The sequence below is a fragment of the Lolium rigidum genome, chromosome 2, assembly GCF_022539505.1.
Source record: "Lolium rigidum isolate FL_2022 chromosome 2, APGP_CSIRO_Lrig_0.1, whole genome shotgun sequence".
In the NCBI taxonomy this organism is placed as follows: Eukaryota; Viridiplantae; Streptophyta; class Magnoliopsida; order Poales; family Poaceae; genus Lolium; species Lolium rigidum.
In genome coordinates this window covers 128,377,472-128,391,934 of record NC_061509.1, presented here as the reverse complement: position 1 = coordinate 128,391,934, position 14,463 = coordinate 128,377,472, and positions in this window count along the sequence as shown.

The following is a 14,463-nucleotide window of genomic DNA, read 5'->3' as shown; positions in this document are numbered from 1 at the left end:
GTACATTTTAGGCATCAAGATTTATAGAGATAGATCAAGACGCCTAATAGGGCTTTCACAAAGTACATACCTGGACAAGATTCTGAAGAAGTTTAGAATGGATGAAAGTAAGAAAGGGTTTATACAGTGCCATGGAGAGGCCTGTATTTACAAGAAAGTGAGTGGGAGCTCTGTAGCATTCCTGATATTATATGTAGATGACATATTATTGATTGAGAATGATATAGAACTATTAAGTAGTGTACAAGGTTATTTGAATAACAGTTTTTCAATGAAAGACCTTGGTGAAGCATCGTATATATTAGGCATCAAGATTTATAGAGATAGATCAAGACGCCTAATAGGGTTATCACAGAGTACATACCTGGACAAGATTCTAAAGAAGTTTAGAATGGACGAAAGTAAGAAAGGGTTTTTACCTATGTTACCAGGCAAGGTCTTGAGTAAGACTCAAGGACCGGCTACTGACAGAAGAAAGAGAAAGGATGAGTCGGATCCCCTATGCTTCGGCAGTAGGCTCTATTATGTATGCCATGCTATGTACAAGACCGGATATAGCGCATGCTCGTTAGTTTGACTAGCGGATATCAAAGTGATCCGGGAATGGAACACCGGACAGCGGTCAAGAATATCCTGAAGTACTTGAAAAGAACTAAGGATATGTTTCTTTGTTATGGAGGTGACCAAGAGCTCGTTGTAACTAGTTACACCGATGCAAGTTGGAACACCGATCCCGATGACTCTAAGTCTCGGTCCGGGTATGTGTTTATATTGAATGGTGCTGCAGGTAGGCTGGTGCAGCTCCAAGCGATGCACGGTGGCGAAGTCTTCAACGGAATCGGAATACATAGTCTGCTCGGAGGCTTCATCGGAAGCGGTATGGGTGAAGAGGTTCATTGTTGAGCTTGGTGTGGTTCCTAGTGCATTGGACCCACTAGTCATCTATTGTGACAACATGGGTGCCATCGCCAATGCACAAGAACCAAGGTCACACAAGAAGATGAAGCATATCAAGCTGCGCTTTCATTCGATTCGCGAGTAAATCGAAGATGGAGAAGTAAAGATTTGCAAAGTACACACTGATCTGAATGTGGCAGATCCGTTGACTAAAGCTCTCCCTAGGGAAAAGCATGACCAACACCAGAATGCCATGGGTGTTAGGTACCTTACAATGTAATCTAGATTATTGACTCTAGTGCAAGTGGGAGACTGTTGGAGATATGCCCAAGAGGCAATAATAAAGTGGATATTATATATCTTTGTGTTTATGATAAATGTTTATATACCATGCTATAATTGTATTAACCGAAACATTGATACATGTGTGTTATGTAAACAACAAGGAGTCTCTAGTAAGCCTCTTGTATAACTAGCTTGTTGATTAATAGATGATCATAGTTTCATGATCATGAACATTGGATGTTATTAATAACAAGGTTATGTCATTATGTGAATGATGTAATGGACACACCCAATTAAGCGTAGCATAAGATCACGTCATTAAGTTCATTTGCTATAAGCTTTCGTTACATAGTTACCTAGTCCTTCGACCATGAGATCATATAAATCACTTATGCCGGAAGGGTACTTTGATTACATCAAACGCCACTGCGTAAATGGGTGGTTATAAAGGTGGGATTAGGTATTCGGAAAGTATGAGTTGAGGCATATGGATCAACAGTGGGATTTGTCCATCCCGATGATGGATAGATATACTCTGGGCCCTCTCGGTGGAATGTCGTCTAATTAGCTTGCAAGCATATGAATGGTTCATAAGAGACCACATACCACGGTACGAGTAAAGAGTACTTGTCGGAGACGAGGTTGAACGAGGTATAGAGATACCGATGATCAAACCTCGGACAAGTAAAATATCGCGTGACAAAGGGAATCGGTATCGTATGTAAATGGTTCATTCGATCACTAAGTCATCGTTGAATATGTGGGAGCTGATACGTCTCCAACGTATCTATAATTTCTTATGTTCCATGCTAGTTTTATGACAATACCTACATGTTTTTCTCACACTTTATATCATTTTGATGCATTTTCCGGTACTAACCTATTAACAAGATGCCGAAGCGCTAGTTCCTGTTTTCTGCTGTTTTTGGTTTCAGAAATCCTACACAGGAAATATTCTCGGAATTGGACGAAACAAAAGCCCACGGCCCTATTTTCCACGGAGTGTTCCAGAAGTCCGAAGGAGAGACGAAGAGGAGCCATGAGGCGGCCACACCATAGGGGGGCGCAGCCCCACCTCTGGCCGCGCCGCCATATGGGGTGGGCCCCTCGGGACTCCACCGACGCTGCCCCTCCGCCTATATATTCTCCCAGATGCGAAAACCCTAAGGCACCGGTCTTTCTCCACGAAAAGTTACGTAGCCGCCGCCATCGCGAAGCCAAGTTCGGGGACAGAAGTCTCTGTTCCGGCATGTCGTCGGGACGAGGAAGTGCCCCCGGTATCCATCTCCATCGACTCCATCGCCATCTTCATCGCCGCTGCTGACTCCCATGATGAGGAGGGAGTAGTTCTCCCCCGAGGCTGAGGGCTCTACCGGTAGCTATGTGGTTTATCTCTCTCTCCCATGGTGTGATCTTTATGTGATCATGAGCTTTGTAATCTAGTTGAATATGTAGATGTTACTCTTGTCTATTATGCACTTTAGAGGTTACTTTAATATGAACTCCAGAGTTACTCTCCACGGTGTGATGGTGACGGTGTGCGCATCGTGTGTGATTCCTTTATGACGTTGTGGAGCTTGTTTACTCCGGCTTGAGGTGTGCTTTTGTAGCCCTACACAATGAATGGTGTTTGTTATCCAACAAGAGAGTGTTTGAGAGTAGCATTTATTTATTCAATTATGTGATCATTGTTGAGAGTGTCCACTAGTGAAAGTATGATCCCTAGGCCTTGTTTCTAAGCATTGAAACACCGTTTCCAACAAGTTCTGCTACATGTTCGCTTGCTGCCATTTTTATTTCAGATTGCAATTGCTACTTATAATCATCCATATTACTTGTATTTCACTATCTCTTCGTCGAACTAGTGCACCTATACATCTGACAAGTGTATTAGGTGTGTTGGGGACACAAGAGACTTCTTGTATCTTAATTGCGGGGTTGCTTGAGAGGGATATCCTTGACCTCTACCTCCCCGAGTTCGATAAACCTTGGGTGATTCACTTAAGGGAAACTTGCTGCTTGTTCTACAAACCTCTGCTCTTGGAGGCCCAACACTGTCTACAAGAATAGAAGCACACGTAGACATCAAGCTATTTTCTGGCGCCGTTGCCGGGGAGGTAAGGTAAAAGGTATTCACATCCTCCAACCACTAAGCTATTTCCTAGCACTGTTGCCGGTGTGTGAGTGCTCGAAGGTATCTCCTTTAGATTCTGCAATTTCATCTTTTTGTCTCTTGTTTTTATTTTCACTTGTTAGGCTTAATGGAAAACAACAAAAATATTAGAGATCTTTATAGTATTTATCTTGAGCTAGGACATGAGGTGTTTGAAGAGAAAATTAAAAAACCTATGGAACTTTATATGCATGCTAATGGCAATGTTATTAGTATGAATGCTTTGAACACCATTGTTGCTAATGATATGGAAAATTCTAAGCTTGGGGAAGCTGGTTTTGAGGAGCATGATATTTTTAGTCCCCCAAGCATGGAGGAGAAAATTTACTTTGATGATACTTTACCTCCTATATATGATGATTACAATGATGACTATCATATTTTCAGTCCACCTACTATTGAGGAGAAAATTAATTATGATTACAATATGCCTCCTATATATGATGATTATGGTGATGAGAATAATAATGATAGCTATCTTATTGAATTTGCTCCCACTACAATTAATCGTAATGACTATGCTTATGTGCAGAGTAATAATTTTATGCATGTAGCTCATGATAAGAATGTTTCATGTGATAGTTATATTGTTGAGTTTGTTCACGATGCTACTGAAAATCTTTATGAGAGAGGACAATATGGTTGTAGGGATTTTCATGTTACTAAAACACCTCTCTTTTTAAAATCTTGAAGTTGCGCCTGTCTTGTTTTCCTATGCTTATTGCATTATGCTTGCATGACTTGTTTATTTACAAGATTTCTTTTCATAGGAAGTGGGTTAGACTTAAAAGTGTTTCTTATTTTCTTTTGATGCTCTCTTTTGCTTCAACTCTTATTTCTTGCGAGAGCATCATTAAAATTACTGAGCCCATCTTAATGGCTATAAAGAAAGCACTTCTTGGGAGATAACCCATGTTTTTATTTTGCTTCTGTTTTGTTGTGTCTTGGAAGTTGTTACTACTGTAGCAACCTCTCCTTATCATGTTTATTTCGTTTGTGTGCCAAGTAAAGTCTTTGATAGAAAGTTGATACTAGATTTGGATTTATGCGCAGGAATAGATTTTTAGCTGTCACGAATTTGAGTTGATCTCTCTGTAGGAAACTCGTAAAATGCTGAAAAAATTCATGCGTAATCCTCAGATATGTACGCAACTTTAATTCAACTGGAGCTTTTCCATCTGAGCTTGTTAAGTGCCTCGAAAAAATTTGTCTTTACGGACTGTTCTGTTTTAACAGATTCTGCCTTTTATTTCGCATTGCCTCTTTTACCGTGTTTGAGTGGATTTCTTTGCTCCATTAAATTTCAGTAACCTTGGGTAATGTCCAGAAGTGTTGGGAATGATTGTGTCCTTGCTGAACATGTGAATTTTTTATTATGCACTAACCCTCTAATGAGATTGCTTTGAGTTTGGTGTGAAGGAAGTTTTCAAGGATCAAGAGAGGAGGATGATATGATATGATCAAGAAGAGTGAAAAGTCTAAGCTTGGGGATGCCCCCGTGGTTCATCCCTGCATATTTCAAGAAGACTCAAGCGTCTAAGCTTGGGGATGCCCAAGGCATCCCCTTCTTCATCAACAACTTATCAGGTCACCTCTAGTGAAACTATATTTTAATTCCGTCACATCTTATGCATTTTACTTGGAGCGTCTGTGTGCTTTTATTTTCGTTTTGTTATTTTCATTCTCTGAATAAATCGGATCCTATCATTCTTGTGTGGGAGAGAGACACGCTCCGCTTTTTCATTTGAACACTTGTGTTCTTCGTTTTACTTTGATATTCATGGCGGAAGCTGAAAGCCTCAGCACTTATTGTTATTTGGTTGGAAATAGAAAATGCTTCATATTGTCTTGAATAATTTGATACTTGGCAATTGTTTTGAGCTCTCAAGTAGATCATGTTTAAGCTCTTGCATCATGTAGTTTAAATATATTAGTGGAGAACTACCGTAGAGCTTGTTGAAATATGGATTGCATGATTGGTCTCTCTAAGGTCTAGATATTTTCTGGTAAAAGTGTTTGAACAACAAGGAAGACAGTGTAGAGTCTTATAATGCTTGCAATATGTTCTTGTGTAAGTTTTGTTGTACCGGTTTATACTTGTGTTTGCGTCAAACAACCTTGCTAGCCAAAGCCTTGTACTGAGAGGGAATGCTTCTCGTGCATCCAAAACCTTGAGCCAAAACCTATGCCATTTGTGTCCACCATAACTACCTACTATGTGGTATTTTTCTGGCATTCCAAAGTAAATTGCTTGCGTGCTACCTTTAAAAAATTCATTCCTTGTCTTTGCAATAAATAGCTCATGGGAAAGTAGCCTAAAAACTATTGTGGTTATGAATATGTCGCTTATGTATCTTAGTTCTTATAAGTTGCTTGTTGAGCGGTAACCATGTTTCTGGGGACGCCATCAACCTGTCACACCTTTGTTGAATATCATGTGAGTTGATATGCATGTTCGTCTTGTCTGAAGTAAGGGAGATTTCTCATGATTAAATGGTTTGAGTATGCATATTGTTAGAGAAGAACATTGGGCCGCCAACCAAAGCCATGTATCATGGTGGAAGTTTCAGCTTGGACATTAATCCTCAAATCTCTTATGAGAATATTATCTCGTTGTTGAATGCTTAAAGCATAAAAGAGGAGTCCATTATCTGTTTTCTATGTTGTCCCGGTATGGATGTCCTCAAGTTGAGATCTATCAAAATCGAGAAATCAAATGCGATTTATCTCCTTGGACCTTTGTACAGGTGGCATAGAGGTACCCCTTTGTGACACTTGGTTGAAACATATGTAATGCAATGATAATCCATGGAAGTCCGAGCTAATTAGGACAAGGTGCAGGCACTATTGGTATTCGATGCATGAGGCTTGCAACTTATAGGAAGTTTTATGCATAAAACATATGAATTATTACTACCGTTGACACAATTGTTTCCATGTTTTCAAAATAAAAAGCTCTAGCACATGAGTAATCCCTGCTTCCCTCTGCGAAGGGCCTTTCTTTTACATTATGTTGAGTCAGTTTACCTACTTCTTTCTATCTTAGAAGCAAACACTTGTGTTAACTGTGTGCATTGATTCCTACATGTTTACTTATTGCACTTATTATATTACTTTGTGTTGACAATTATTCATGAGATATACATGTTGAAAGTTGAAAGCAATTGCTGAAACTTAAATCTTCCTTTGTGTTGCTTCAAAACCTCTTATTAAGAATCTATTGCTTTATGAGTTAACTCTTATGCAAGACTTTTTGATGCTTGTCTTGAAAGTACTATTCATGAAAAGTTTTTGCTATATGATTCAGTTGTTTAGTCATTATCTTTTTTTTAGCAAACTATATATCATTGCTTTGAGTCACTTCATTCATCTCATATGCTTTACAAATAGTGTTGATTAAGATTATGTTGGTAGCATGTCACTTCAGAAATTATTCTTTTTATCGTTTACCTACTCGAGGGTGAGTAGGAACTAAGTGACATAGGCATCCCAAATGGGCCTGCCAAAGATAGTACCCGGGGTTTATCGAAGGCCCATTACCCGAAGAATAAGAAGGTTCGAGAGTCCAAGATATGTTAAGGAAAGTAGAATTGTAATAGGAAGTGTTGTTTGTAAATCTGGCGGGATGAGTTAGAAACCGTCCCGGATTCTGTAACTTGTACAAAACGAAACTCTCGGCTCCACCTCTTATATAAAGGGGGAGTCGAGGGACGAAGAGATCATCGAATCATTGACTGCAAAACCCTAGTTTTCATAATCGTCGAGTACTTTTCGGCTGAAACCTTCGAGATCTACTTGCCCTATACTTCTAACTAAACCCTAGCCTACAATCCATAGGCATTGATAAGTTAATCCCTTGTCAATTGGCGCCGTCTGTGGGAATTAGAGGCGTAAGGATCTGATCTCGATGGCACGTTCAAGATCTTCGACATCATCAACCGGAAGCAACACTATGGATCGAGGTAAACAGATCGCTGCTGGTCTTGTTGATTTTGTTCCTCACCCACCCTCCCGTTTGGATGCATATGCGTATCTGGCGGAGCCCTTGGAGATGACGTTTGGAAGGTTCCACTTTCGCGTCGAGAAGGAAGGATCGTATCGTGTCGAAATTCCGATTTCGTCGGGATCGTCGGCGATCGATTCTGATTTTTCAAGCTATGCATCGTCAACTGAGTCGAAGAAGAAACTTCGGCAACACGTTACGTCGCCTTCGCAGCAAGAGAGAAACTCGCCAAGATCTTCAGTAACACATCGTTTGAGTCATCTGCGGACTCATATATAAGCGATGGCTCAAGCGATGTCGACAATTACGACTTCATCGACAAATCCATCACAATGGGCAAGGTCTTCATCAATCTCAACAATGATGTCACCAAACCCAACATAGATCTGAATACCAAATATCATCAGATTTATGCTATCGAAAATCAAGAGGAAACATCGGAGGCTTTCGACGAGTTGGGAAATCCTTTTGTCGATCCCTCGGATCTAAGGAGAGGTATGGGCACTAAATATGTTGGGCCCACACCACGCGTCAGAGTTCAACTTCCACAGGCAGCTTGGGATAGAGCGGCAAAAGCCCTAGATGGTTCGGAGCCAATGACGACGACAGCCACAGCTCAAGAACTGCAAGCTTATCAATACAGGCTCGCACGAACTCGCCCGAGAAATAGAAAAACAGTACAGCTGAGTTGAACAGAGAAAGGAGGCAGCTTTCGCATCCAAGCAGAGAAGGGCAGATCTAAGTGGACAATCTAGAGTTTCGGGTGATAGCCACGGGAGGCTCTGAACGGAGGAAGATCAAGGTTACAACACATACCCGAAGCGTAAAGAGAGCACTTGGTTCAAAACCTCGACATGTCTTTTATGTCGATAGATACAAGAGGAAATATTATCCCTAAGACACCAGAAGCTGGGTATATGGCGACACAAGCTTACATCCTTGCATCCAGGCCACCCCCAGGAGATCCAAGGGAAACACTATACAACATGGCGTTAGCAGGGGTTGGAGCTATGGGGACAGCGTTCGTAGCAACGCCTCCCGAAGGAGCGGCAAGGCAAAATAGTCCACGACCTGCGGCAGCAACGGCGGCAGCTCCCGAAGGACCAAGTGGAGCAAGAGATACAGGAGCACAAGCAAGGGTCGATAGAGCGAGGCAAAGCGTAAGAGATCATCGGCAGTCCCCGGAGCTTAATGACGAGGATATGTGCGGTCTACCATGCTTCACGAGAAGAGTCCGAAAAACTCGAGTCCCCTCGGATTCAAGTTACCCGATCACTTCAAAAAGTTCGACGGCCCGCAAGATCCGGAGGATCGGCTAATTGATTACCTCGAGACGGTGAAGCTAACCGGAGGAACTAGGGCAACAGCCATGCAAAGTATTCAGGTGCACTTAAGTGGAGCCGCACGATCTTGGATCAAAAAACTTCCGCCAGGATCCATCGACAGCTGGGAAAGTTTCGAGGACGTATTCGTCAAGAACTTCAGGTCCACGTGCAAAAAACCTGCGTCGTTAGAAGAGCTGAGGGCATGTCGACAAAAGCCAGATGAGTCAATGAGAAAATATATCCAAAGGTGGAACATCATAAAAAACTCGGCAGAAAATATATCTGACGAGAGAGCAATAGATGCGTTTGTCGCAGGAATTAGGCGTGGAGATTTTGTCGAGGACTTGGGAAGAACCAATCCAAAAACAAGATCCGCGTTGATGGAGATAGCAAATAGATGGGCAGACGGAGAAGACGCTGTCCACAATAAACGACACAGGTCGCCGGAGGAGGACCGTGGTCGAAACTATCAATCGAGGCGACGATTTCCTCGGCAGTACTCGTAACTACGACACTCCAGTGGCAAATTTCGGCTGGATTCCGAGCCGCCGCAGGAGGAAACAACAGAGATGATTATCGAGAAGCAATGAACAGCGAAGCGATAATAGGGACGACTCCCGCAACATGACAAAATAGTGGGCCGAGGTTTCCAAGACCTTTTGTGTCCCCCGAAGAAATGCTGAACGGACCGTGCCGTATGCACTTCTTCCTCGACAAGAACGGGAAAAGACAGCCGTGGCACCCGCAGAAGACCGTCGAAATTTTCGTGCAATGTTCGGATACGCAGAAAATGCTCACGCTCGAGCAGCACAGAGAAATCCATCGGGAGCCTAGGAGCGAAGTTCACCTACCGCCACCTCCCGCGATTACGTACGACAATCGGCATCAGCTCGGAATAGCGGCAGCACCTCCACCACCACCTTACGTTGATCCCAACTCAAACGGAGCAAGTGTCGATGATTCGAAAGGAAGGCCGTCCAACGTAACTCAAAAAGTAATCTCGAGACAAGTGTTCATGGCGTAGAAAATGCCTCCACCAACAGCTTGAGTACCTCAATTGGTCGTGGCAAGACATCGGCTTCACCATAGCGGACCACCCGTAGCAAGTTCCTCGACCAGTGGCAGCCAGCACTCATTCTCGCCAGCAGTTATTGCAGGCTTTGATGTTTCTCGAGTATTCATAGATGGTGGCAGCAGCTTAAACCTTATGTATGCAGATACATTGAGGAAGATGAACATATCCTTAGCAAACTTGAAGCCAACGGACACAAGGTTCCACGGCATCACACCGGAGAAACCAAGTTACCCATTGGGAAAGATCAACCTCGACGTTCAGCTTTGGAACCCGAGAAAATTATAGAATCGAGAAACCGGAGTTTGAAGTCGTGGATTTTCCATCACAAGCATCACGCTTTGTTGGGACGACCAAGCATATGCTAGATTTATGGCAGTACCACACTATACATACCGTTATGGAGATTGCCCGGACCCAAGGGACCAATCACGGTCAAAGGGAGTTTCGCCTTAGCCGACAAGTGCGACAAAGATTTCCATCGGTTATCGAAACCTTCGGGATGCAAGCTGAATACTTGGCGTCGAAAAGCATGACTGATTACGACGTACTGCCATACGTTGGAAGGCCAAATAAAGAATCAACTTTCAACACAGAGAAAAATTCTAAGGAGGTGCAGATTCACCCGACAGATCCAAAAAAGACGACATCCATTGCAAACAACATGGATATCGCATAGGAAAGCGCGCTCGTCGAGTTCCTCCGTGAGAACCGGGAAATCTTCGCATGGTGTCCAGCCGACATGCCAGGAGTACCCGTGGAACTTGCCGAGCACCACCTAAATTTGGATCCAACAACGAGACCAATCAAACAACCTTTGCGGCGTTTTCGAACCAAACCGCAAAGCTATGCTCGTCGAAATAAATCGACTACAAGAAGCTGGTTTCATCAAAGAGATATTCACGAAGCCACATGGGTAGCAAATCCCGTGATGGTGCCAAAGAAAAACACTAAGGTCCTTCGCATGTGCGTCGACTTTACGTGTCTCAACAAACATTGTCCAAAGGATCACTTTCCCCTCCCGAGGATCGATCAAATTATCGACTCCACGGCTGGATGCGAACGTCTTTCCTTCCTGGACGCATATTCTGGTTACAACCAGATCAGGCTAAAAGAAGAAGATGAAGTAAAGACCGCGTTTATCACACCTTATGGCGTGTTTTGCTACAGAACAATGCCCTTTGGTTTAAAAAACGCGGGAGCAACATATCAGAGGATGATGCAAAAGTGCTTGGCGACGCAGATTGGGAAAAACGTGCAAGTATACATCGACGACGTCGTCATCACATCAAAAGAAGGATCAACACTGATAGAAGACCTCAAGGAAACGTTCGACAACCTCAACAAATTTTGTCTGAAGTTGAACCCGACGAAGTGTTCCTTTGGTGTCCCAGCAGGAGAACTCTTGGGGTTTCTAGTCTCAGCAAGAGGGATTGAAGCAAATCCCGATAAAATACAAGCTATCGTGACAATGAGGAAGCCAACAAAGTTGAAAGAGATACAACAGTTAATCGGGCGAGTCGCAGCTCCGAGCGCATTCGTCGCCGTGCTAGGAGAAAAAGCGTTACCATTTTACGCTTTGATAAAACAAGGAGACAAATTCCAAGTGGAACGAAGAAGCCGACAGGAGCTTTCGAAGATTTGAAGCGCAAAATCTCGACACCACCAATCTTGGTGGCACCGAAGGAAAAGGAACCTCTCCTGTTATATATTGCAGCCACGCCTCAAGTGGTGAGCACGGCACTAGTTGTCGAAAGAGAAGAAGAAGGAAAACTCCACGGAGTACAGAGGCCAGTCTACTTCGTCAGCGAAGTTTTGTCGCCGTCAAAACAAAGGTATCCTCAGTATCAGAAGTTAGCATATGGAGTGTTCACAACAAAGACGAAAATTGCGCCACTATTTTTCGGCACACCCGATCATAGTGGTCAATGAGGCTCCTTTGTCAAATATACTCGAACAATCCGAAGCTACGGGTCGTGTCTCCCTTTGGGGAATAGAGCTTCCCCTCGGGACATCACGTACGAAAAAAGAAAAGCAATCAAGTCGCAAGTTTTGCCGGACTTCATCGCAGAGTGGATGGAGCTGCAGAACACAGGACCCCCAGACCTGTCGAGAACTTGGACTATGAATTTTGACGGGTCCAAAAGAATAGAAGGAGCTGGAGCAGGAGTTATACTTATATCACCTGAAGGCGACAAATTGAAGTATATCCTTCGGATGACGTTCCCTAACGCATCTAACAACGAAGCAGAATATGAAGCCCTCATACACGGGATGAGGATGGCGAAAGCATGCGGTGCAACTCGATTAAAAATCTTTGGCGACTCACAATTGGTGGCCCAGCAAGTTATGAACCAATGTGATGCAGTCAACGACAGCATGATAGCATACAAGGAGGTGTACAATGAACTTGAGAAGCTATTCGATGGATGCGAGGTAAACCACATCAGTAGATTGAGCAACGATGAAGCCGACGTTCTCGCAAACATCGGGTCGCAGTGTCTCCCAGTCCCGCCAGGAGTGTTTTGGGAAGAAATATCGGAGAGATCTACAAAGTCAAAAAAGGTGCAGAGAAAAGAAAAAACCTCGACACCCCTCGCAGAAGCCACGGAGGATGAAGACGAACAAGAGCTTGTAATGATGATACAGGTTCCTTGGATGCAAGCATATATATCATACATCCTCAGGAAAGAAGTACCCGACGATCCAGTTGAAGCAAGGCGAGTAATTCGACGATCTAAAGCCTTCACGGTGGTCAAAGGAGAACTATACAAGCGAAGTATTTCAGGTGTTCCGCAAAGGTGTGTAACACCCGAAGAAGGAAGAGTAATTCGAAGGACGTGCACGAAGGAATATGCGGCCACCACGCGAGTAGTCGAGCTATCGCAGCCAAGGTTTTTCGGGCAGGCTTCTACCGGTTGACAAGCAATCGAGGACGCCAAAGAAATAGTAAGGACTTGTGATGCGTGTCAAAGGTTCGCCGCAAAACCTCACTCTCCAGCAGCAGAACTAGCACCAATACCTTTGTCGTGGCCCTTTGCACAATGGGGACTCGATATGGTGGGCAAGTTACACAAATCATGGCCAGGAGGAAAGGAATACATGCTAGTAGCTGTCGATAAATTTACAAAGTGGATAGAAGCGAAGCCGATAAATTCGCCAGATGGAGCATCCGCAGTAAAATTCATAAAAGGCCTCGTCTTCAGATTTGGAGTGCCTCATAGCATCGTCACGGACAACGGCAGTAACTTCACATCCAACGAATTCAAAGATTACCGCAAAGAAGTGGGTATCAAGCTGCACTTTGCGTCGCTTGCACATCCTCAAACCAACGGGCAGGTCGAGAAAGCCAATGGCATTATCTGCAATGGCATCAAGAAACGTCTGTTGGGACCACTAGAAAAAGCTCGACATACCTGGCCTGAAGAACTACCAAGTGTGTTGTGGAGCATCCGAACAACACCAAATACAGCGACACACGAAACACCGTTTTTTCTGGTCCATGGCGCGGAGGCAGTACTTCCAATAGAAATAGAGCACGACTCCCCTAGAGTCACAGCATATGATGAAGAAGCGTCAAGGACAAGCATTGGAAGACGATGTAGACGCACTCGACGAAGCTCGAGACGAAGTATTATCAAGGGTCACCAAATATCAACAGGACTTGAAGAATTACCACAGTCGACGTTTGCGGCCAAGATCTTTTCAAGTGGGGGACTTAGTTCTTCGGCTCACGCAAAAAAGCCATGAAAAACTCGAGTCACCATGGCTTGGTCCCTATATCGTCACAGAAGTAATTGGAGGAGGGGCATACAGGATAAAGGACAAGAAGACAGGGGTGGAGGAGCAAAACCCCTGGAACGTGGCGCAACTCAGGCGGTTTTACGCCTAGAGCTAAAATATAGTCCTTGTAAGAACTTCAATGTACTAAAACGCCCACGAGTTTTCAGACGCACTCTTTTCCTTTTTCGGGGCACCGAGTGGGGCCGGGAAAGGTTTTTAATGAGGCGGGCTCGTGGTGCTGCAATATAATAAAGATAGTGGAGATATACTTCTTATTTTTCGACACGCTCGGGGGCTCAACGCCAAGTCTCAAAATACATACAATATAGATTCACTGAAATATTTCGCCTTGGTACATTAATACCTCGCTAAATATAACAAAACCGAAAGCCAGCAATTATAAATATAGTGTACACATCAAAAATCGTAAGTGCCTTGGTTTAAAAACCTCGCCATGTAAATATAGAACTTCGACATCAAAGATACTCGAAGATTGGCAATCCATCCAAGGGACAAACAAGGATGTCTTATTACAACAGAGAAGATAGATTTCAAGGAGGGAAAATAGTGCACCCTTCGCTCGTTAGGCTCGGGGGCTTCAATAATATAAAGGACCTGAGCAATATACAATAAATTCCCTCGGAAATATAGAAAAAGAGAGGAGGGAAAACAAAAAAGAGTGAGATACAAGATTTCCAATATAGTACAAGTCAGTTAAATCCCAAGATAGTATCCACGGACAAACCCCTGGTTGTCTTATGTTCAGCATAAGAACCCTTGGTAAAAAACTCCGAGTCCATCCAAAGAAGTTCATCTATCATCGATTCAGCTACAGGAGCTACCATTGCATCGATTGAGTCAATATCATTTTTCCGACGCGTTTTCTTGGCCAGTGCAACCAAGCAACAATCTTCGTCAGTCCAAC